This window comes from Culex pipiens, chromosome 2 (assembly GCF_016801865.2).
Source record: "Culex pipiens pallens isolate TS chromosome 2, TS_CPP_V2, whole genome shotgun sequence".
NCBI classification, from domain to species: domain Eukaryota; kingdom Metazoa; phylum Arthropoda; class Insecta; order Diptera; family Culicidae; genus Culex; species Culex pipiens.
This window is the reverse complement of record NC_068938.1, coordinates 111841628-111868066: the sequence shown is the minus strand read 5'-3', so window position 1 is coordinate 111868066 and position 26439 is coordinate 111841628. Positions and strand designations below refer to the sequence as shown.

Here is a 26439-nt window from a genome sequence, read left to right as displayed (position 1 = left end):
TTTATTACATATGGACTATTTTTTATTAGTTTCATATATAATTACAAAATAACATTACATTTTTTATCTATTTGAAATTGCAATTTTTACCCATAAATATATGTTACAACGAAAATCCGTACAGTTTCCAACCTATTAGAGGTGGGCAAAATCGCTCTTTTTTAGGAGCCGCTCATTTTCGTTCGCTCTTTAAAAAGAGCCGCTCTTTTGAACGGCTCTTTCGCTCTTTTTAAAAATTTGGATAAAAAGTTTTTTTTTAAGAATCATGTGATTTTATAAGTTATTTCACATTGGATTTTTTATAAATTATTTCATAAAAAATATTAAGACTGAAAACGAGAAGATGCCCTTGAAAACCGTAGGTCTTGGTGGTCTCTATGTCAAAATTTCTACTGGAACCTAAACATTCGAGTAATTGATTGGCATCCAAACTTAAATCTAGAGAAGCTGGAAACATTGCTATTAATTTTAAAATTGCGTTTATTTCTGCAAGAATTGAGCTTATGCTGATATTTTATTTGAAGAAAATAGTCTGTGACCTCTTTTCTACATCCTGATTTGATCGATAAAGTCTATAAACGCTCAAGTTTAACTGGACATAAGGATTTTTTTACTCCAACATCTCTAAACTATTCAGTAGATTTTTGGTAATATTTTACAACTTATGCAATTTAAAATACTCAAATTTGTAATCCGGTAATACTTTTTGGTAATATTTTACAACTTATGCAAGTTGAAATACTCAAATGTGTATTCCGGTAATACTTTAATATACAATCAGTTGTACAATGACAAGTTTTTTTTCTTCAGTTCGTTAAGAAAATCATTTACTTTTGGGATTAATTTTTACAAGCTTTGAAATATTTGAAATTGCATTTTAAATTCTCAAAAATAAATTCAGTTCTATTTTTTTGGAAATTCAATAAATTATGTTTATAACAAAAATCATGCCATCTTGAAACGGTTCTTCTAAAAAACCGGAGTTTAAAAAAGAACCGCAGTCCTTTTTTAGAGAGCCACGGTTCGTTCGCTCTTTTCAGTGAACCGGCTCTTTGAGCGGTTCTCTCTGTTTTTGCCCACCTCTACAACCGATCAAGATTAAGCATATTTTTGCAGTGTTATTTATTTCTATTTTCTAGAAATTTATTCTTCAGATTTTAAACAAATCACAAAATATATGATATTCATATATTCTGAAATAAATATTTGTTGAAAATTTTTTGCATTGGCCTTACCATAATATTGTTTTAAAAATCAGTTTCTGTCAGACTTGAAAAAGTAAAAAACAGATCATGAAACAGTGAAATGTCGATTTATATGATAGTTGTAAGAAGGCTTATTGATTTTTAGGGCTTAAAAATGCAATTTTCACGGGGAATTATCGGAACGTGAAAAATGATAAATAACCTTAAAATCGTATGTTGAACAATCGGACAGATTTTTAAAAACTTAAGTATGTAGTTCAGACTCGATTATCCGAAGTTTCTATTATCCGAAGCTCGATTATCCTAAGGTTTTTATAGGACTTCGGATAATAAAATTACAAAAAAATGCTTTTCGTTTTTTTCTTTTTCAAACTCGAGTTCTGCGACTCCATTTTAGTCAAAGTTGAATAGTTGATTGCCTAGTAAATAATAAAATGCATATTTTCATTATTTCATTATTTGGCCGCCACCTTAAATTTATTTATTTTAAATCACTTTAGCGTAGATATGGGGTCATACTTGAGCTCGAAAATCAAAAATTAGACACCGAAAAAACTTTTTTTCGTGATTTGATTATCCGAAGTGAATTTTTTCCGAGGCCTTCGGATAAATGAGTCTGGACTGTATATTAAACATCCAATCTAAGTGTTCCAAGCTAAGCTGAAAATTTCAAGTTCGTGCGGGGACCATCAAATCAAATTATGTTAGATTTTCAAGCTACAAAGTGCTGCTCAGACCCCCCTCCCTCCTTAGAGCGTACATACTTTATGGATGACGCACAATAGCCCAATCGTGACAAAAGTCCAATATGTTCGGAAAAATGCATCTGTTTTCAGTTGATTGCACTTCTATTGTCACAAAAATTTTCATAGAAATTGGAAATAAATTGTTTTTGTCAATGAAAATATTTTTTTTTGCATTTTTTTATTGGCGCAAAAAGTATATTTTAACAGCTAGATATAGTAACACAATATCAATAAGGCATTCAAACTAATTTCGGAGTGCTACAAATATTTCAATAGTATGGTTCCATAATTCCAAAATATTTTAAAACGCTAAAATACACAAAAAAATGATACAACATATGCCTCAGCCTACTACAATCAATTTTTTCTCATTTTGGGATTATTTTTCCATTTATTTATTCATTCCTTATAAAATATTGTAACGATTCTATTTTAATGATCCAGATGCTGATCCTTTCAAGAGTTCATTAGGTCAATATCACGATTTTCAATTGGAAACTAATCAAAGTTACACTTGAACCTTTTTTGGATAAAATATCAATAAAATTGGTCATTTTTATGCATTGATCCAAAAAATAAGTGGAATTTCACGAATTTTACGCTGTGCGTGAAATCGCGAAAATTCGCTGACCCTAGTTGTAAGAAAATCGTTGTGTACAATACTAAAACAATGTTTCAAAAAATCAGTTGTTTCCACTTGAAGACAGTTTTCACTTTCATTCAATGCCAATGGTGCAATAACACAAACAATAGCTAGTGCCAAAATGCAAAGTTGAAAAACTTTTGGCAAACTCTGCGACATCTTTCCATAAAATATCAGTATCAATACTTGAAGGTAGCTGAGTCCCTTTCTCCTTCCAACAACACACTTTTTTCTTACTTACAAGAAGCCATGCAAGACTCTATTTTCCTGTTCTTCGCCAAAACATTTGAATTTTGTTTTCTTTGGCAACCGACCAAAACCCCGCTCAAACCCCTCCACCGTGCTGAATTTATTGTAATTGAAGTATAATGCTCAAACTACACTTTCACCCCAGTCTCAGTGCCTTAAAACGACTACTGGCGGGGTGGCGTTCGTAAAAACGAAGGAACTAGCCTTATTTAGTGTGCTTTACATAAGCCCGTTATCCTGCCCATTAGTGCAGTGCTTTCTTCGTTGAAAAAGGGAGTCCCGAAAAAAAGGGAACCCTGAAATGAAAAGGACATTACGAATGGGTACTTTAATCCCCTCTGCAGTGCAAAGTGGCAGTCCCCCGACAGGATTGGCCCCAGGCCAAAGGTCATCGCAATCTGGTCCCCCAGGTCGTATAAGTGAGCGACGGGGAGGGGGCTCCTCATTGATTTAATTTTATTGCTCTTATTATGCTGACTATATTTATTCAACCTTCAACCTGTGCGTGTCACACTCACCCACACACACACACACTTGCTCTAACACTTTCAATTCGATTCGATCCGGAATGGCCGGGGAGGAATAATTGAGCGCGCACATGACGGGCGGAGAGTGCAGCCAACTGGAACGCATAGAGAATCAATTACCGCCCACCGCCTTCCTTGGGGAGTAACACGGAGGGCAAAAAAAAATCACCAATCTGTGCATTCTTCGAGACGCATCGACTTATGAATATTCAAGATGCCACGGCGAAACCTGGCCTGTGGTAAACAGCCCCCGAGGGCACATTGGGTGAAATGAATGTGAACATTCTGTGTTTTCTCTTATCTTTAGTTAAATAGACTATTTTCGGAAAATTAAAAATTATAGCGTTTATTTCTAGTCGGACTATGTTTTGGTTAAATATCAAAATTTTGAGCAAATTTTGAATGGTCCAAGCAAGTTATTGACGTTAGATAACATACAATTTTCATTACATTTATTTTTTCCATTATTTTGATCTTCTGTAGAGATCTAGAATATTTAAAAAAAAGTAAAGCCGATGCAAATATCTTTTCCAAAGTTTATATCCCTCAACTCTGAACAATGTTGAGAGAAGGGCACAAATAATACAAATTTAAATTAAAAGCCACGGTTTCAACATTTGAATAAAAAAAACAGGTGTTTAAGATAGCATTTGACACCTTTTCGTTTTTTTTTGCAATAATTAGTTCAAGTATTTACGATTTTGTTTTGGTTATGTTCATCGGAATTTTCACAAAAAATCTTATTTTTGTATTATTTTTCATGCTAAATGATATTATCAAAGCAGAAATTGGATATTTAAATTGGTTTTTCTTTGATTTTCAAAAATAAATACTAAATCGATATTTCAAGAAGTTACACAGACAAAATATGGATTTTAGGATAGTAAATTTCGTTAGTTGAATTTTACCATTTTTGGAGTTATTTTACCTAAACAAAAATGTGAAATTGCATGCAGCTGAAGTCCATCTTTTTTCTAATTTCTGAGTAAAAATAATTATAAAACGATGAATAAGTTTCATGAAACGTGAGGAAAAATTCGATTAAAAGATGTGATAATTTGGTAATAATGAAGCTTTTTCCAATTTAAGGTATCATAATTTTCCGGATAAATCAGTATAAAAAGTAACAAAAACTGGTGCAAATGGTATTCTGAATTAACAATTTTTCATTTATTTCAAGCAGTTTTTAGAGTGCTGTGAAATTCCTATGTGAGCAACTCTCTACGAAATCGGCCGATTTCGACCATTTTTATTTTTTTTAAATTTTTTTATTTAACTCAAACTTTGTGGGGGCCTTCCCTATGACCAAAAAAGTTATTTTGCGTCATTGGTTCACCCATACAAGTCTCCATACAATTTTGGGCGCTGTCCATACAAAAATGGTACGTAATTACGTACGTAATATTTTTAACGAAAAGGTCGAAAAACTTCACGAATGTTTCATGTTTTAACACTGAAAATCGGACCATTAAGTTGCTGAGATATTGTCATTAGAAAATGGTGGGTTGTTTTGGTGAGATTAAGACAATTTCAATTTTCGTGTTTCTTTTTCTTAAAGCGGCTCTATCTCCCGAGGTCCACTCTTCAGTTTCTCTTAGACAATTTTATAGCATTTTACAGCTTTATATATCACTATTTTTAAAAATCGAAAACTGCAAATATTTCGCTAAAATCAAACTTTCGGTGGCTATATCTTGAAAACGGAACCCTTTATCAAAAAATCTGTAAAGTACTTTTCGATTGCAAATTCAATTTTGCATAAAAAAAATAATGTCATACTTGTATTTGCATGAAACTTCGATTTTTTTTCAAAAATCAGTATTTTTTCAAAAATTCATAACTCGGCGGCAGTTTTTTTGACCATGTTTCTCTATGGCTCAAAAGTTGTGGATTTTTATCCCCAATCAAAAAATCTCGAAAATAAAAAAATCCGTATTTTGGGAAATTGAGTTTCAGTAAAAAAAAAAGTTGATTAAAAAATCTGCAATTTTTTTCCGTGTACCTATTTTTTTCTCAAAAGTCCTCAACAATACCTACAACTTTGCCGAAGACACCAAATTGATCAGAAAATTCAGTCAATAGTTACAGCTGTTTGAATATTTACATACCATTTTTGTATGGACAGCAGCCAAAATTGTATGGAGACTTGTATAGGTGAACTAATGACGCAAAATAGCTTATTTGGTCATATGGAAGGCCCCCACAAAGTTTGAGCCGAATCAAAAAATACAAATAAAATCCATTTCCGGTTTTGGTACAAAATTGCTCATGTTTTGTAATTGACATGCCGTGAAAAAATTGCCGTCTGTCAAATTGACAAACAAAAAATTACCGAAAATTATTATAAAGATGAACAATAATGAACTAAATTCCTGCATTTCGGTAATATTTCACGAAATTCAGTAGATTCCAGTTTACCGAACTGTTCAGCAGTTGAAAAATCGATAAATTTTACCGAATTAGGAAGAAAAATCTAGGTTTGTAATACAGTCCAGACTCGATTATCCGAAACCTCAATTATCCAAAATCGAAGTTCTGCGACTCATTTTAGTCAAATTTGAACATTTGATTAGCTTTAATTAAAAAATGTGTTTTTGCCTTCCTCACCTCAATGAGGAAAGGCTATACAATCACTCGAAAAATGAACTTTTTTATTCGACCTCGTAGATCCACCTTCACGTATACCTATCGACCCAGAATCAAATTCTGAACAAATGTCTGTGCGTGTGTCTGGATGTGAGTCCGTGCACTGAAAAATATGCACACGATTATCTCCGGACTGGCTGAACCGATTTGGACCATTTTGGTCTCATTTGATCCGTCTTGGGATCTCACATGACCCTAGTTAATATTATATAGTTTGGAAAAGTATTTCAAAAGTTATGCTAAAAAAACGATTTGGTTAGAGTTTGAAATATTGTAAAAAAAGGGTAGTTTTGCACGAGAACCCGTCATGCTATACATTGTTAGAAAGGTATTTGAAAGACCTTTCCAACGCGTCCAAAAGATTGGAGATCTGACAACCCCATCAAAAGTTATGAGCACTTAAGTGTTATTTATACACTTTTTTGAGGCCGGATCTCAAATATTTTGATGAAAAAGTTGTCCGGATCTATCATGCGACCCATCTTTGGATAGGTAATCAAAAGATCTTTCCAAAAAGCCCAAAAGATTGAAGATCTGACTAGCCTATCAAAAGTTATAAGTACTTTAGTGTTTTAAATACACTTTTTTGAGGTCGGTTCTCACACAGCTAAAAAAGTAGTAATCCAGCTGCGTGTAAAACACCTGGGTGTAAAATAAATATTGCATTATTTCATGCAATTTTATGTAATTTTACACCCTGAAATATGTAGCCCATCAGTATGGGAAACCTACTTGACCGAAATGTCAAGCTCATATATGCGTTTATCTTAACAGCTCTTCATCGGTCTGATGGCCGAGTGGGCTAAGGCGCCAGTCCTTACTGTTGGTGCTGGGTATGAATCCCGTCGGTTGAAACTTTTTTTTTGTGTTTGCAAAAATTGTACATGCAGTGTGTAATATTAAGTGTTTATTTTGACGAAGGTGATGTGCATGCTTTTGCATGCGATTTCACCATCAGATTTTTTTGCTGCGCAGATATTTTGATAATAGTAAGTAGTATTTATACAATTTTTTGAGGCTGTGTGGTATATTCACTTTATGAATGCGAGGAAGGCACCAACCACCTAAAGGTGGAAGTAACGTTTTTTAAATATGTTTTTCCACCATTTTGACCGCCATCTTGGATTTAAATCTTTTAAATCATTTATAGACTAAACTGTCACATTTAAGCTCGACCATCGAAAATAAGGCAGCAAAAAAAATATTTTGATGATTCGATTATCCGAAGTGCAATTTTTGCGAGGTCTATTTGTGAGAATGCATTCTTAATAGTTTGCAATTGACATTGGGTCTGGGGGGTGAGATTGGGTCAAAGTGATTTTTTACGGATTTTACCATTTCTCAGGTTCTTCTCAATGAAACTAAATTCTGTTAAAAGGGTTGTGTACGGGACATCTAAAGATGACTTTGCTGAAAAATCTCGTTCCTAGAACAAATCCAGTTATTTTGCAGCTGTCTAAAGTTGAGGTACGTTTTTGGCCAAAAATGACCTCTCGAAAAATCATTTTTCTAATATTTTTTTTTGTTGAAATTGCTCGAAAACTATCCAAATGTTTGAAAATCTCCAGTTCAAACTTTGTAGCATGTCAATACAATTCACTCGAACAAGAAACACTGTTGGATGACTTGTTTTTACCATATCATTGTATTTGAGTATCATTTTAGTTTCACTTGATCCAATGTCACCCCCTCTAAGGGGTAAGATTGGGTCAATTTTCAAACTAATGGCATTTAAGGTAGTTTTCATCAAAATCCACCATATTTTGGGAAAATGTTAGGAAACTATCTAAGTATAAACCTACGTTGAAAGATTTTCTATGTCATTTAAATTGTTTTTGTTATTAGGAATTACGATAAATTACGTTTTTTGACCCAGAGTCACCCCCACTGACGGTATCAGCATTTTTTTATTGTTGCGTCCTGATTTTTTTAGCCAATTGACAAAAAATATAGTTAAAATTTGTTTCATCCTTAAGTATTTAAAAATAGCGGATATTTTTTTTTAATATGTTGTAGATCTGGTTGAATTGGGCATTTTTCGTTTGCTTTTAAACAAAAAATATTCAGAATTCTTAAATTAAACTCCCACTGTGCCCCAATCTGCCACAGCCTGCTTTGCTCAGTGCCTCACTATCGACAGGCTCCGGCAAGCAATGAACTTCAACGTTGTCATCGTCGGCACAGGATGCCGAGGCCAGACGACGACGACGCGGTTCGCATGCTATTTCATGGCATGCTTGATCAAGTGCAACCTGGACCGTCAGCTTGCGAGCTGATGATGAGACATTACCAGCGTGGAAAACAAATTTTCCTCCCAACCTTGTTAGGGGTGAGGCGGGGGCTGCACTCTGGTAACCCCTCCAAGCAATGCGAAAAACTTTTCAATCTTGAACCGTTTTCTTTGTCTTTCTGCTCCACTCTCGGCAATCATAATTTAAATTTATCACTCAAGAAGTGTGATAATTTATCGAATCAACACGAGTCCCAGGAGGGAAAATTTGAACAAAAAAAAGTTCAAGATGGTATGTCAGAGACATAACCGAAAGACATAGGACCAAACAATTTGAATGTGGTGTTGGATTGTTAGTGAAATCTGGAATAAGATTATTTTATTTTGTTTCAGATTTGTCGGCAAAATTGTCATAAATGTTCTCCCAAGGTGAACCTTCCATGAGGGCACCGGCAACTCCAGGTTGTGGCCACTACTGTCGAAATGGCCATTATTATGTTCAGTATCAAAAATCATGAATTTTGATACCCATATTGCCACAACTCGTATGGTTTTGTAAATGTCCCCCCAGGCCCCGAGGGAACTTTCTTTGAGGGCACCGGCCACTCCAGGTTATGGCCACTACTGTCGAAATGGCCATTATTATGTTCAGTATCAAAAAGCATGAATTTTGATACCCATATTGCCACAACTCGTATGTTTCTGTAAATGTCCCCCCAAGCCCCGGGGGAACCTTCTTTGAGGGCACCGGCCACTCCAGGTTGTGGCCACTGCTGTCGAAATGGCCATTATTATGTTCAGTATCAAAAACCATGAATTTTGATAGCCATATTGCCACAACTCGTATGTTTCTGTAAATGTCCCCCCAAGCCCCGGGGGAACCTTCTTTGAGGGTACCGGCCACTCCAGGTTGCGGCCAATACTGTCGAAATGGCCATTGTTATGTTCAGTATCAAAAATCATGAATTTTGATACCCATATTGCCACAACTCGTATGGTTCTGTAAATGTCCCCCCAGGCCCCGAGGGAACCTTCTTTGAGGGTACCGGCCACTCCAGGTTGTGGACACTACTGTCGAAATGGCCATTATTATGTTCAGTATCAAAAAGCATGAATTTTGATACCCATATTACCACAACTCGTATGGTTCTGTAAATGTCCCCCCAAGCCCCGGGGGAACCTTCTTTGAGGGTACCGGCCACTCCAGGTTGTGGCCACTACTGTCAAAATGGTCATTATTATGTTCAGTATCAAAAACCATGAATTTTGATACCCATATTGCCACAACTCGTAAGTTTCTGTAAATGTCCCCCCAAGGCCCCGGGGGAACCTTCTTTGAGGGCACCGGCCACTCCAGGTTGTGGCCACTACTGTCGAAATGGCCATTATTATGTTCAGTATCAAAAACCATGAATTTTGATACCCATATTACCACAACTCGTATGGTTCTGTAAATGTCCCCCCAAGCCCCGGGGGAACCATCTTTGAGGGTACCGGCCACTCCAGGTTGTGGCCAATACTGTCGAAATGGCCATTGTTATGTTCAGTATCAAAAACCATGAATTTTGATACCCATATTGCCTCAACTCGTATGGTTCTGTAAATGTCCCCCGGGCCCCGAGGGAACCTTCTTTGAGGGCACCGGCCACTCCAGGTTGTGGCCACTACTGTCGAAATGACCATTATTATGTTCAGTATCAAAAACCATGAATTTTGATACCCATATTACCACAACTCGTATGGTTCTGTAAATGTCCCCCCAGGCCCCGAGGGAACCTTCTTTGAGGGTACCGGCCACTCCAGGTTGTGGCCACTACTGTCGAAATGGCCATTATTATGTTCAGTATCAAAAAGCATGAATTTTGATACCCATATTACCACAACTCGTATGGTTCTGTAAATGTCCCCCCAAGCCCCGGGGGAACCTTCTTTGAGGGTACCGGCCACTCCAGGTTGTGGCCACTACTGTCAAAATGGTCATTATTATGTTCAGTATCAAAAACCATGAATTTTGATACCCATATTGCCACAACTCGTAAGTTTCTGTAAATGTCCCCCCAAGGCCCCGGGGGAACCTTCTTTGAGGGCACCGGCCACTCCAGGTTGTGGCCACTACTGTCGAAATGGCCATTATTATGTTCAGTATCAAAAACCATGAATTTTGATACCCATATTACCACAACTCGTATGGTTCTGTAAATGTCCCCCCAAGCCCCGGGGGAACCATCTTTGAGGGTACCGGCCACTCCAGGTTGTGGCCAATACTGTCGAAATGGCCATTGTTATGTTCAGTATCAAAAACCATGAATTTTGATACCCATATTGCCTCAACTCGTATGGTTCTGTAAATGTCCCCCGGGCCCCGAGGGAACCTTCTTTGAGGGCACCGGCCACTCCAGGTTGTGGCCAATACTGTCGAAATGGCCATTATTATGTTCAGTATAAAAAAACCATGAATTTTGATACCCATATTGCCACAACTCGTATGGTTCTAAATATATTGCCCCAGGCCCCGGGGGAACCTACTTCGAGGGCACCGGCCACTCCAGGTTGTGGCCACCACCAATTCGTCATTTTTCATGAGAACCGCCGTATCATAGTGACTTCAACGCGGTGCTGCTCCGCGCCGGCCCGACGTGCACAGATCGAGTGCTCGTTTCAAAGTGCCTTGCTTTTGCGAAATTTTCTGCTTAAATAGCGGCAGAGCCGGAGAACGGCACAAAAGGGGCGCGGTCTCGAATGCATACGCTCGCTCTGATTGGTCATCAGTCCGATTTGTACTGAAAAATTACTCATTTTGATTGCATGTTTTAAGTGCTTTAACTATGTTTAGTCAAACTATCTATGTAGTTATACGAAAGCTGAAGTCTTCCTCTTTCGATTGGTGGTCCAACCGTCTGGATTGATTCACAGGGAAAAAAGATATAAGCGTTCAAAATGTCCCCTTTTTTAACGCTTAAAAGTGACGCTATGGATCGAATTTCTGAACTGGCCCCCCAATATAGTAAGTAGAGACATAGTCCTATGTCAAAAAAAAAAAAAATAACGACGGCAAGGGAAAGTACCTTTCAGTGTCGTCGTCACTTTCGGAGAAAAAAAGGTAGAAGTGTGGAGACATCTTTGGCGCCACCAGGACGACTTCATCCTTCACAGTTCAAACACCGCACCGGTGAAAAATCGTGGGTTGATTCCAGGGAAGAGGGTGGGGAGGTGTAACCTACATCACCTGTGTGCTGTCGTCACACGTGGGCTGCCACGTGTGAGTGTGTCGCTAGAGTGACATTTATTGACTCATCCTAAGACGTTCGCATATTTCTTCGATTTTTACCCTCATCGCAGTGGCGTTCTACACGCCGATCTTGCATGGGGAAAATTGTCGACTTCTCTTGGAGAAGCTTTTGACGTCGAAGGTTCGAGGCAAGGTCGATGGGAAATAGAATTTTCTTGTATATTCATTAAATTGAATAAATTCGATTTTCCCCTTTTGAGGACTTGATTTGTTTGGGGTTAATCTGATGCAATTGAGCATGGAATAGCACTTAGAGTGAATGGGTGAGTTTGTGTAGGAGTATTTTTTATAATTCAACGTGAGGGACGTGGCACACGTGAGAAGTACAGTAACGATTATAGTTATAACGGTCATACTTTTATGCATTTAGCTACTGAATAATAATTGTTTTGATTGTATTTCAACAAAACTCTGCTATATTTTTTATTCTGAAGGCGAAGCAAAATATCATGAGGATTTATCAATATCAAATTCAGTCTTGTGATAATTTTAATTAAAATTAATTTGTGATAGCTTGCAGATTTTCGAAATAGCAAAATGACACCCAAATTTGAATCAAATCCTAATTTTAATACTAAATATTTTCATCCACAATAAACATGCTTATCACGACAAGCAATATTTTCATCTCTCCCCTTCAAACGCTCACTATTTCATTGATGAAACCATATCCTTCAAACATCCCCCCATGCCTGCTCGTTCTGGAAAATGTCAATAACTTGCACTGAAAAATGTTCTTCCAAAAGGCTGAGCTAATAAAAAAGTTTGTGATAAAGCGGCACCGTGACAGAAAAGGTAGCCTCCCTCTTCAGAACGCTCTGGTTTAGGCGTGTGTATGACTTCCTCTTTCCTTTCTTTTTTCCTTCTCCCGGTGAATCTAACCATATTTTGCCGACCCTCCAGCGGATGTTGTCACCCTGTGCTGCGCGCCGTGTTTTATGCAATTCTTTGCCCTCTTGAGTGGCACTTAATATTCAAGAAGCCGGAAGTTGGGCAAATGTGCAAACCTGGAGGCTGCTCCGCCGATATCACACGCCGGCGCCTAAAGCTAGGCAAGGATGTGATTTTTTTTCTACTCTATTACGGGAGGGGGCGCTTTCTCCGGTAGGTGCGATAAGGCAGGAATGCATTTTATTTTGCCCACGTCAACGACCGAAGACGACCGGCGGTGTTGTGGCTTCCGGTTTGTGTAACCGTAGAGTGTGTGACCCCTCGAGCAGTGCCTGATCATTGCGCCTGAATGGCGATAGCCGGTGTCTGCTCGCACTGTGCGCTCGTCTGAGGTGGGGTGTGTCTTCATTGAATAATTTTGTCGGATTTTCTTGGTGGGGGAGGTTGTTTGTTCAGTTTTGTTTAAATCAATCTAGGAAAATTTTCACTTTATCATTTTGGCAACACATTTTATTGAAAAGACGTGACATGGTCTGGTTTTTTGATGGGTAGCAGGAAAAAAGCCCCTCATTGATTGGGACATTTTCCCACGTCGTTTTCATTTTTTATTTCGTGGGAGCGTCACTTTTGGCAGGGTTTCCCGACCCATGCCACAAAAGAGCGGTGATGATGATGGGTAAAACCGTCAGCTACAGCTGACTGAACCAATTTTCTTCATCCCCACGAGGGGTGTGAAAACCGCGTCATTCAGCAGGCAAATGTGTCGGATGAGAGGGAGGTTGATGTTGTCCCTCGGGGAATTCTAAAAAAATGTGCGGCTCGCTGTGTATGGAAAATCATGCCTATGATAAATTATGTCAATATTTTTTGAGTCGCTCTTTATCAATTTTTGGGCAGGCTCGAAACACACGCGAGACGCGCCCTTCCCGGAGATTAATTACACGTGACGGTGAGGAGTTCAGTTCATCGGAGACCGCGGATGAAAAATGAATTGTGGTTGGGAGGGTTTTGATTACGGGAGTTATCACGAGGGCTGTGGAAGTGTGCTGGAAGAAATTGAATTGAGTTGAGTTGAGTTGAGTTGAGTTGAGTTGAGTTGAGTTGAGTTGAGTTGAGTTGAGTTGAGTTGAGTTGAGTTGAGTTGAGTTGAGTTGAGTTGAGTTGAGTTGAGTTGAGTTGAGTTGAGTTGAGTTGAGTTGAGTTGAGTTGAGTTGAGTTGAGTTGAGTTGAGTTGAGTTGAGTTGAGTTGAGTTGAGTTGAGTTGAGTTGAGTTGAGTTGAGTTGAGTTGAGTTGAGTTGAGTTGAGTTGAGTTGAGTTGAGTTGAGTTGAGTTGAGTTGAGTTGAGTTGAGTTGAGTTGAGTGAGTTGAGTTGAGTTGAGTTGAGTTGAGTTGAGTTGAGTTGAGTTGAGTTGAGTTGAGTTGAGTTGAGTTGAGTTGAGTTGAGTTGAGTTGAGTTGAGTTGAGTTGAGTTGAGTTGAGTTGAGTTGAGTTGAGTTGAGTTGAGTTGAGTTGAGTTGAGTTGAGTTGAGTTGAGTTGAGTTGAGTTGAGTTGAGTTGAGTTGAGTTGAGTTGAGTTGAGTTGAGTTGAGTTGAGTTGAGTTGAGTTGAGTTGAGTTGAGTTGAGTTGAGTTGAGTTGAGTTGAGTTGAGTTGAGTTGAGTTGAGTTGAGTTGAGTTGAGTTGAGTTGAGTTGAGTTGAGTTGAGTTGAGTTGAGTTGAGTTGAGTTGAGTTGAGTTGAGTTGAGTTGAGTTGAGTTGAGTTGAGTTGAGTTGAGTTGAGTTGAGTTGAGTTGAGTTGAGTTGAGTTGAGTTGAGTTGAGTTGAGTTGAGTTGAGTTGAGTTGAGTTGAGTTGAGTTGAGTTGAGTTGAGTTGAGTTGAGTTGAGTTGAGTTGAGTTAATCCAGCTCTGGAGTTATGCTGATTTCATGCAATCAAGACTATCCTAAATTTGATCACGATACAACTGCATTGCGTTAAATTTGTTGAAATATTATACCTCAAGATATCAATCTACCCACTAAGTACTTCTTTCCGCCTTCGTGACTGACTGTTACAATTCTTTCAATCCCATTCCGAGCTACCCAAGCAAAAGATTTGTCATCGGAGGGGAAATATCGATTCGCTTATCAAAAACTTCTCCGTCCGGCATTCGCGCCAGCAAAAAATCACTCTCTGAATGGGCGCCAAAAACTGTCGGTTCCTCAAACTGTTATAGTACCTACAACTATTATAGCCCACGACGCGCTCACCAAAACGAAACGAAACGGATATCGCATTATGGTGTCTTATCACGCCGTCGTAAAATAACGGAAATGTTCCACGACGACGATGGCGGAGCAAATCGCGACGAAAACCGGCCAATCCTCGCTCCTCCGGACGGTCGTCGGGGGGTTCTGGGACTCGGAACGGAAGTGAAGAAAAGCGAAAAAGCAAAAACTCTCCGGCGGGAAAAAACGCGACATCAACGATGATGAGGACGATTATGGATGGCCAAAGTCGGGAAGAAGGGATTTGTGTTGGAAAAAGGTCACTTTCCATGGGAGAATGACTGTCAAAATTGTATATGAGGTGAAAAAATATTCAAAAGTCTCTAACTTTTTTTTTTTTATTTCAAATAGTTCGTCTAGTTCCAAATAAATCTTCAAGTTTACTTTCTAAGACGAATTCAACATTCTTGAATTTCCTGAAAAATAATCAAATTCTACACAATTATTATCGACATTATTGAAGTCTCCACAAGCCTCACCAGCTCTCCAGTCCCCAGTCAATCAAGTCTACACAATATTCACAAAATTTTTAAGTCTTCGCAAATCAGAGTCTAAAAAAATGTCTCCAAATTTTCTAGATATTTTCTCCAGAAATGCGTAGGTTTTGGCATTCTCTAAAGTCTCCACCCAAGTAACAAACGATTTGCCTAATACTCTTCACAAGTTTTATTAAAGCTTTGGAAAATGTTACCAAGTTTCATAACAACTTTGAATTATCCTATCAAGTTCTATCCTCGCTTTTCTTTCAAGATATCTTGAAAACTTTTCTAATAGGTTTTCAAGACTGTCGAAACAGTTTTATTTATTAGTTTAAATAAGATTTTCAAGCATTCTTTTAGTGACTCAAATAAAACCATCTTAAAACCAATTGTGCTAGTTGTTGCATGTTCCAAAACCGTAGGACTTTAGCTGTCAAAAGCAACATTTCAATCATGGAGCAGCAGCAGCAGCGCAGTTGCAGGAGACATTTTGTGTGAATTTACAGATTATGAAATAAAAATTCCGTTACCATTATTGTTGCTATCTCTGTGAAAACCATTTAAAGCGAAAAGTGATTTGTTTGCGGTTAAAATTATTCAAGGAGCAGTCGAACCATGCCGTCCCTAGTTTGTGATTTTTTCTGAGGATTGAAGAAAATTAGTGTTGTGCAATGTCTATGCTGATTCGTAATCCATCATTGGATGAAAACTAACGAGGCAGCAAATGTGTTTTTTTTTAATTTTTAACTTGACTAGCGTTCAAATTAACTATTTCAACTTCCAAAACGGCATTTTCTTGTCCAAGAATAAGTTGATTTGTTCAAGAATGTTTTAAATTCACAACGGCTTCCTGAAGATAAGATTAAAACTCTTCAGTTTTAGAAATGGCTTAATTAAAACCATGAATATTTTGTTGCATGTATTGCTACGCTCAGTTTGTTCAGTGCAGTTTAGAGGTTAGGTGATCGATTAATAAGAGAATAAAAAGTGTTATTTGTGATTATTTTTTCTGTGGCGGATGAAACCTATGACAAACGTTGTAAATGTGTATGTGAAATAAAGAAAAAGTGACGAAAACCATGATCATGTTCATGATAAAGTGAAATATAGAATATGTGACGAAATAAAGCCAAACCAAATAATTGACACTTTGGAATACGTTTTGTCATGTAGTATGTTTTTCCGCAGTATTGTTAATGTTATATGAATAAAAAACAGAGCTATTATTGTGTTTATTTATTTAGAGAGAAAATTATGATCAAATCTACAGCAACAATCAAAAAGGGCGCATGCAAATTTGGAACAATTATTATTAAAGTTCTTAGACAACAGGTAACTACTCATCTAAATCCCCTTTGCGGAAGAAAACTGGAGAGGATTGCTGTTGTTTGAGTGTCCGAGTAATGTGAACCTGAAAATTAGCTACACAGTCGAAATTTTTGTCCACCCTTTTCCCGTGTTGGTCCAGAAATTTTCACTACCCGGATCTATTTTCCACCATCGATACAAGCATGCGCTACGGCCAGTGCAACGTGTGATTTAGCCTTGGTTAAAGCAATATCAAGTCTTTCACAAGTCCTACAGTTCTTAAGAAGTCCCCACCAAGAGCATGCTTAGAATAATTACATTTAACATGGTTTTAATCAAGAAAAGAATGGTTTAACGATTTTCGCCATATTGAGAGGCAAGAAATTGGGCAAAAAATCGCAGCCATGTTGAATATTTGAGAGATATCAGAAATTAAACGTATTTTGGCATGAAAATCTTGTAGGTTATTTAAAGATTCAACAAGGCAAGCAGTATTTTTTCGAGGCATCTGGAAAAATTATTCGATCATTTTTTAATGGCATAAACTGGATATGTTCACTAAATTATGCATGTTTTATTTTTCAATATAGCATTTTCCTTGTAAATTTTTGTCTTGTATAATTTTCTAATACTTGTTTATCAAGTAGGGTACACTATAAGACAGAATGGTTTTGATGATAATATTTTTGAATTCAATAAGATCTAGTTAAGGCACGTTTGGTTTTCTTCAAGAGCTGTTCCATTTATATCTTGATTTATTTCAGTCGCTAAGAAGTCTTCCAGGATACTCCAAAACCATTTATCATTTACACAAGATTTATTTAATTCAGCAAGAGTCTTTGAAGACATTGCTAAAACTTATCTGCTAGATTATATCGTTTTAAAACATCCTTGAAAATTGATCTTCATAACCTCCTAAAATAGTCCACTTTGCACTTAACTCAGCTTTAACTCGTGTTTAATACAGCATGTAGGACTAAAATGTTTTATAACCATTTTTGGCCAACGACTCTTAATAATCTCTTCTAGATCGTTTTAAAACTTAAATTGTTACTTGGGCACTTTGTTTTCAAGTCCATCAAGACTTAACAACTTTTACCAAGCCTTCAGCTTTTTTTCTTTTCTATCATGTCAACAAATATTCACAAATGTCAAAAGTTTCCTCAATTCTTAAATTTATTAATGTTTTTTTTTAGTCCACAAATCTTGAGTCTCCCATGCATATTAATCATCAACAAAATATTCGAAGCTTCAAACGTCCAAAATTCTCAAATTTTCTAAATCCTTCATCCAGTTCATCAGGTCTCCCGTCGATGTTTTAATCATGTCTACAAATTTATTGGCAGAACTCGTAGGTTTCTGAAATTCTTAAATTTTCGAAATGTTTACACAAAATCTGAAGTCTCCACAATTACTTTTCAAGTCTTTATTAAAAATCTAATAGAAGTAGATTACTGTCATTTAAAAAAATACAGCATTAAAACCAATAAGTCTTCTTTACTTTCTAGTTGTTCAAAAGTCTCCAAAGTCATGTTTAAAGCAAAATATTTTTTTTTCATTATGCTTTCTTTTGCATTTTGAAGACGATCATTTTTTTTTTGAAAATGTTCAACTTTTTTTTGTAGGCTTAGTTAATTGAATGTTTTAAATTGCGGTGTAGAGTTCGTGTTTGCAAATTTCAAAAGTCTACACACGGTTTTAATTCATCAAATAATTCCAAATTTATTCCAAGAATCTTTTGGACTTTTGAGACTCCAGATATTAGAAGTTTTATATAAGTCTACACAAGTCTCCAAATCTTATTTTGTACCAAGGATCATTTCTGAAACCCACTCGGACCGTGTGAATTCAAACATAAAATTGCGTTCAACATTGCGTGCAAGCTCACCTAATGCTTAGCAGAACAGCATAACTCCAGGCGTCAGGAATCCTTCCAAATTAAGGTTCCCGTTTTCGTGTGGAATTCCCCTTGAAGATTGTTTTATTACTCTCCCCATCGAGAACCCAAATTCGCACACGAACTTCGATTTGTAAACGATATTGCTCTCCATAAATTGTTTTTCCCTGACTGTGGAATCAATTGTTCATACAACTGGAAGTAAGTAAATTGCCCCCCACCTCATCCTTTTCCCCTCTCTCTTCATCAATCTAGCCAAGGAAGGACAGATTGAGTTCCGAAGGGGGGGTTTCCACGCCGGAAATGGAAGTCGTTCCCCCCTGTCAGGACGACAAATGCGAGTACTGAATGCTTGACTTACGCTAAACTTTTGATTATTTGCTGATAACTTTCCGTTATAAATCTGCTAGTGAAGCGTGAGTTTTCTATTTCGGCGCCGTCGTCGTGCTCGAGGGCCATAATATCCGGAATTTTACGAGGTCGAGCAGTTGGGTTCTCGGAAACGTAAAGTGTTTTTTTTTTTCGAAAAAAAAGTGTAGGAAATTTCACCTTTCCATGTGAAACGACGCTGAATTAGTCCCACGAATAAAATCAGATTTATATTGCCGTCGTGATTTTTTCGCCAAAGTTCGGTCAAGTGCCCTGTGGAAACAAGGCCAGAGCTGGAAACCACAAAACTCGAGGTCAGCCAACCGTGGAGAAGGAAAGCTTTTCCGTGCTAAATGAGCCTGAAATTATGACAAACACAAATTCTTTGTTCGATTGCGGACTTTGGGAGAGTTTGCTTTTGTTTTATGTGGGTTTGGCGTGGAATCTGAAAAAAAGACTGCAAAATAGAATAACCAAGATTAAATTCAACTAGAAATACAAATAAAAAGAAGCAAAGTGACATCATTATAATATCAGATTAACAGATATACCAAACAACCTTTCCTTTGTCTGTCCAAAACGGATCGCCTTTCATCGGACATCCAAACCCACGTGCAATTTGCCAAAATCACACATTCACACACCGACATCGATTCCTTTCATCTCTGTCGCAGTCCATTCTGCCCGAACAAATTGATACATAAAAGAACATCATAAAGATTACAATCACCACCCACTCCGCTCCAACTCGACTGGCGAAAGTAAAATCCAAACCCCTGAACAAAGTGAGTTGCAGTCAGTCACTAAACCGAGCAACAGCAACAAAAAAAAGAAAAGCAGAAAAAAAATCTCACAAAAATAAAAGGACGCCGACGTCGACGACTGGTGCGACGACTCACATTTCTTACGTGCACATTCTCTTTATTCCTTTAGGATCACATAACTGGCATCGTAACGTCATTTTGACACCCCCTCATTTTAACACGTCTCAATCGAACGGTCCTTTTTGCGCCCTTTTATGCTGGAGATTTTTTTCTTCTTCTTCTCTGGCGGTGGGCGTCGTATGTGTGCAACGAACCCCCTCCCCCCCCCTTTCTTGGAATGTTTTATCCCGAGCAGCAGCAACCTTGCAAAAGTGTTGAAATCCTTTTGTTGCCGCAGCAAAATGAACCCACTTTTATTGGACACTAATAAAATTAACTTAAGATTTGAAGTTATGAAAAGTCTACACAATAAACTGCTAGTCTCCACAGATCATACATTAATGAAGTATTGAAGTTTTCCTCAGCTCTGCAGTAACGAATAAATGTTTAAAATCGTTGCATTCTCAAACTCTCCACAAGTCTCGCCCTTTTTCTTTTTTTTCAAGATTTGTACAAGTCTACATAAAAAAGTAATAAGCTACAATTTATCAAACATTCACTAAAAACTTTGTTGGGTCGCGGACCCTATTATGGCATAATTTGTATTACCCCCCGGTCACGCAGTGTTTCCCTCATTGACCGCTGGGAGCGCTAGTAGGCTGACAGTACAGTCTGTCATGTATGTTATTGTTTATCTTCGTGATGTTATTTTCTGTGATCTAGATTTAAGGTTTCTTGTATTGTAAAATTGTGATAATAAAATCTTCTGTCTTGAACCTCCGAGGAGGCAGGTGGCCTCTCGGAGACCAAGGAATCACCGTGTTTCATTTACGGTGAGAAACGTCTTCGTCCGCCATCGTCCCTGAAGCTCCGCCGTCGTTCGTAAGTCGTTGGTTCCGGCAGTCCCGCAAAGAGTTAGAACACAACATAGGGACTGGCCGATTGGGCCGAACAAACCTAAATCTTTTTTTTTAAATCACAGTTTATCATAAAATTTCACAGGCACATTTTAAATGTCACTTTGAGGTCCTCAAAACACCAAAAGCTGCTGCTTCATAAATCTTAAACGCTCATAAAAACCAGGATTCTCCAAGTTGTGAAGTTTTCTTCATCTCTATTGAAGTCTAGATAACTCTCAAATTGTTACCAAAACATTTTAAATGATTCTGAGTTTCAAATCATTATTAAATTACTTATTTATACAAAAATAATTTTAACATAAAATAAAAAAAAAACACAACAAAAATCTCAGGATGTGTAATTTAACCTCTCGAAACGTGATAATTTATCACTTTTCCAGAGCGATTCTTATTTTACTGTCTATTTCGTCATTGCATCATAAAAGAGGAAATATTACACCTTCAAATTTAGCACCTTTTAGATTTTCACAAATGCTTAAATAATCAGTCAAAATAAAAATTTCGTAAGGTGATCCTAAACAATCTAAATAAAGCGAGAACATACGGCGAGTTGAAATGTCGAACGTGTAAGTTTACCACTTTTTCATGTAATTTTACCTAAATGTACGTGTAATGACAATAACTTAACCTCTCTAATGCAATTTTACATGGTTTCTGGAGTCAATTACTATTTTTCTGGCACAAAATCTTTCACACAAATTTTGATTCTAATTTTCTCTTGTAGATTTACATAAAAAAGTAATTTATTGAATTTCCTGTTTATTATTTCGCATTATTTTTTTAATATAGTCTCCACAAATCTCCAAAAGTCAAAAATTCTTCACAAATCTGTCAATGGCCCATTGAAAAATTAAAAAAAATCTTAAGGCCTTCACAAAACCATCCATGAGTCGATATGACTTGATTCTTGCAAAAGTGTTTTTACATTTTTTCAGAGAATTTCTTGCACTTTTAATTTCTGACACAAGTATTTGCTTACTTATAATTTCATTATTTTTGTTAAATAAGCTTCCGAATTCAAAATATGTTCTGTATATCATTTTATATAATTTTTTCACATTTTTACAAACATTTGAAAGAAAAAATAACAAAATTTACGACCTTGATTGTTTTAGAACTTCTATTATCTAGATATTTTAAAAGTTTGAATTTCTAAATATTAATTATATTTAAACACTTATCTTAAGCAAAGCTGTTAATGTTAAAATATTTACAGATACCCTCAATTTTATTTTGTCATTATATTTTTTTCAATTTACTAAAAATATCTGAATAAAATATGCAAAGAATTATTGCAAAGCATGTAAACAAATTTTTGCTTCACAAAAATAATAAAAAAAAACAAGTGATTATTTTGAGTTTTCAGCGTTGATCTATATTTTTTAAATACATCACAAAACAACAAAACATTCATAAAAATTTAAACACATTTTCCTAACTTTACTCAGACTCACAACTTTTAAATCTCTACACATTTTTAAAGTTATTCAAAAATAATCAAAGTTTGGTCTGGCAGTCTATGTTGACAACCGCTTACATTCATATGTTAAGATTCCTACATCGATAAAATATTGATTGTCTTTAAAAGTCTCCTCAAGTCTCAAAATGTCTCCAATTAATTCTTGAAACGATCAAAGTTTTGAAAAAAATGTTATACATAAGTCCCAGCTTTCAAAAACAAATAATTTAGAAATGTCTCCACAAGTCTAAACAAGTCTACATAACTCTCCAAACCTACATTCCCCAAACAATCATTTCTCACTGTGCCTCCACGTCACTGTCACCGGATTCCTGACGTGATGACGAGACACCAACGCCGGATAATGGCCCTGGCAGGGATGCTGCTGCTGCACAGCATCCTTCACAGTGTGTGTGTGGGTTTGTGTGTTTTTATCAAGCAATCAGATCCGACTTTTCTGTGATTTTCTCAGAAAAAAAACTTCCCAAGGGTGGCAAGCGAGAAGGGGTGTCCTGCGTTGCCAGCAGGAATGCGTTCCACGAATCGAACTCTGATGATATGATGATATCTCAAGTATGTCGAACTCGTGCTCGTGTTTTCTCCCTTTCTTCATCTTCTTTTTTTTTGTTCCCTCCGTGCCAATCTGGCCCAGCACGAGATCGTTTGGTGCAGATTAAGAAAATGCTCGGATAATGTTGTTACAAATTGGAAGGCATTCGATGGAATGTTTTTTTTTGCTTCTTACTCAGCCTCCTGGCGTCGAAAGGATTTGATGTGGGATGTGGGAAGAATTTTCTCACCAGTTTGACACTTGTTGTGGGTTGTTTTGAGACAATTTAGTTTTAAGCTTTGACCTTGGAAACATTTGGAAGCTTTAAAATTTCTTACGTTCAAAAGTTCATATTCAACTCAATTTAAAAACACTCCTTATATTTTATTCATTTTCCACCCTTCCATCAGTTAGACAGAAATCCGCCTTTTGTGTACGATCTTGACAATAGCCGAGCACATTCTGACAAAAAAAAATAGAAGAAAAGCATGAAAATATGAAATCTCGCTGCGTAATTTCACCAGAATTCTGTTCTACTTCCTACGTTTTGCACGGGAGCCTTCCTTCGGTTCCATTTCCGTGACAATCCCCGTCACGGCCACACAATGTGGGCTCATCTTTCGAAGAAAAGAGGAGAAAAACAGGGGTGGGAGAGGAAAGAAAACTTTGGCCCACCGCGAACATATCAAGACATGCAGAGCATCATTTAAGGAGAAATTGAAATGGGTGGGTGGAAAAGGGAAGTTTGGAGTGAAATGACCGAATAAGTTTTAAGTCTTTTGTCAAGTCAACTTTGAAAAAAAGCATTGGAACTCAAAAATTTAATTCAACAAAAAACTGACAGTTTGATTTAATGTTTTCATTTGCTCGTAGATCAGAAAATAAAATTCAATTGAGTGTTTCCTGTTTTTTTTTTTTTTGAATGTACCTTAAATTTCAGATATTTTAGTTTTTTCTTTTAACTTGTTCAGAAAATTTCATTTCAATGTTTAATGTTAGCAATTGAAATATATTTTAATGAAAACATTTTGTTAACATTTTTTAATATGTTTGCATTACTCTTGAACTGTCCAAAATTCATAATTTTATCAAAATATAAAAAAAAAACAATACCGCATGTTTTTGTTTAGATATGATATTCTTTGAAAATTTCTGTTTTATTTTTGAAGGTATGATTTATTTATTTTTAACAGCATAAATAATGAGCAAAGCAATAACAAAAAAAGAAATAACAGTTTAAATATCCAATGAAATGTGGTGAATTTTGTTAATTATGGGAAGTCAAGTTTAATTACCTCAAAAAAATTAGACTCCACAAAAAATTCAAAACAGTTTTCCAAATTTGAAAAAATGACTAAACATAATCTTACAAAATTTTTTGGACGTGAAAACATTGTTTTTTTTTTTAATTTGGAATCATTCAAGAACAAATTTACAAATCAGCATATTTTTGTTATTTTTTTAAGGATTTAAGCACCGTTAAAAACATAATCTGAATAAATCAACTTTAAAAAACCCAAAAATTAAGCTCGAGGCATATTATTTTAACGGTAATTAAATAACGATTACTTTCGATTTTTTAAACAATTTTGTAATAGCTAATTTTCAAATTTTCATTGAAAATCAAATTTAAACAAAGAACTACAATAAAAACTCTTATCTGATGGATTAACAAAAAGTTACGAATAAATTCTACACAGAAAAAAAAGTTGAGTTTTGGAATGTTGAAAATTTGGTAGGTTGAATATTACTTCTATTTTTGAGTAAAATTACATAAAACATTTGAGTGGAAATATAAGTTGATTGTTCATGTATTTTGTCAATTAACCGTTTGAATCAAAAAAGTATTGAAAAGTATTACTTTTCGAAACAAGTGCTGAAAAGTTCTTTTCTTTTTTTTTACTTTTTACTTTTCAGCATCCATTTCATCCATTTCAAATTATAATTTTTGCAATTCCGTCGTGAAACTACTTATTTTCCCTGTCATTCTTGAACGACAAAAAAACCTACTTTTCTGTAACACAAATAACAGAATCGAATAGCAACACTTTTCAGAATAAATGCTGTAAAGTTCTACTTTTCAGAACTGAAATGGGTGCTGAAAAGTAGAACTTTTCAGCACTTGTTTCGAAAAGCAACACTTTTCAACATTTTTTAGATTTAAACGATTTATTGACAAAATACATGAGCATTTTACTTAAAATTTCACTCAATGGGTGTTTTTCGGAATTGCAAAAAAATGTTGTATGGAACTCGTTGCAAAACTTGATTTTTTCAGCACTCTTCGTATTTATTCAACTCGGTGAACCTCGTTGGATAAACATACGACTCGTGCTGAAAAAATCCTATTTTTGCAATTTGTTGCATAAACTACGATTTCATAACTTGAATACTATTCTACATTTTTAAATAGTGGTTTCTTGTTTCTGTCAGATTTATGTAAGATTTTTTCCTTAGAAAATAATAAAATTTTATATTTGTAATTCATAAATTCAATCAAACATGAGCAGTACTTTGAAAAGTTTTATCAAAAAAACTGAACAAATATTGAAGAATTTGTCAACAATTCGTATTTGTGGTTTGATTCTCATCTTTGACTTAATGTTACCGAATAACAATAAAAAAACATAAAATTAGATTTTACATAAACTTTGACAATATTTGCATAAATTTATAAGATTTTGTTCAAAATGTGATTTAAATTGATAATCTTTAATCAAGCATCATATCCCGTTTAATGAACTTTCGGGAACCCTTTTTTTGTCAGCTATCCACTTGTTTAAAAAAATGAAAAACTGCGACTATTTTCAAAAAAGTCACCTAAAAATGGATTTAACTTGAAAATGGTGCACTTTATCAAAATTTCACTAAAGTATTTTTTGATTACAAATTTGTTTTTCATCGAAAAATGAAGTTAAAAAAATTTTGCGACCAATTTTTCGATTTTTTTTTTAAAATCAGTATTGATTCAAAAATTTATAACTCGCTCAAAGATGTTTAGCACAACCTGGAAATTTCTGAAAAGTTGGAGTTTGATGTCCTCTAAAACATATAAAAAATAGTGTTATTTTGCAAATTAAGTTTTAGTGTCAAAAAGTGAAATTAAAAATCACCAAAAAAAATTTTAACGTGAATCATTTTTTTTCAGTGTAGTCCATATCAATAACCACAACATTCCCAAAGACACTAAATCGATCAAAACATTCCTTCAAAAGATACAGATTTTTGAATTTTCATACATCATTTTTGTATGGCCAGCTGCCAAATTTGTATGGAAAATTATATGAACAAACTAATGATGCACCATGGCTTCTTTGGGCATACCGAAGGCATCAAAAAAGTTTCAGTCGGATTGAAAACTACAAAAATTATAATTTAAGACAAAATACTTATTTCGTAGAGAATTGCTCAGTAGTTACCAAATCTTGTTTAATCTAGGTAATTAAATTGTTTGTTTCGTGTTCTCATTTTTCAGTATTTGTAAGCAAATATTCCTTTTCATGTTTTATTTTTAATTCAGAAATCAAACCATAATTAAAAATCTTTAGCATTCCACATTTAAACTAAAAGACACCCCATTTCCCCTTTTCTGAGCAAGTTCCCAACAAACTGGGTAACAGAAAAAAGCACCCATTCACGACAAAGATGAGCATGTCGCTCAGCACACTCGAGATTGAGCTTAAACTTTTTTTTCTCTCTTCTCCTTCCTCTTCACCACCCACCAAACCCGGTTTGGATGCTGAAGCGTGCCGGCTTTTCTCCGACGGTGGCCTGTCGGAGATTGAAATCGACCATGACTGCCTTAAACGAGTGACGGTGCGCGCGGGAAGAAAAGTTTATTTTTCCTCCCTCCAGTCACACTCGCACACACACACACACAGTTACAGTAGCAGAAAAATAC

General features: G+C 36.0%; 1 protein-coding gene across 2 annotated transcripts in view; it reads left to right on the top strand.

The window, feature by feature from the left end:
- Positions 1 to 26439, top strand: part of LOC120421982 (discoidin domain-containing receptor tyrosine kinase B) — a 527019-nt gene that overhangs the window by 269110 nt on the left and 231470 nt on the right. The window lies entirely within an intron of this gene.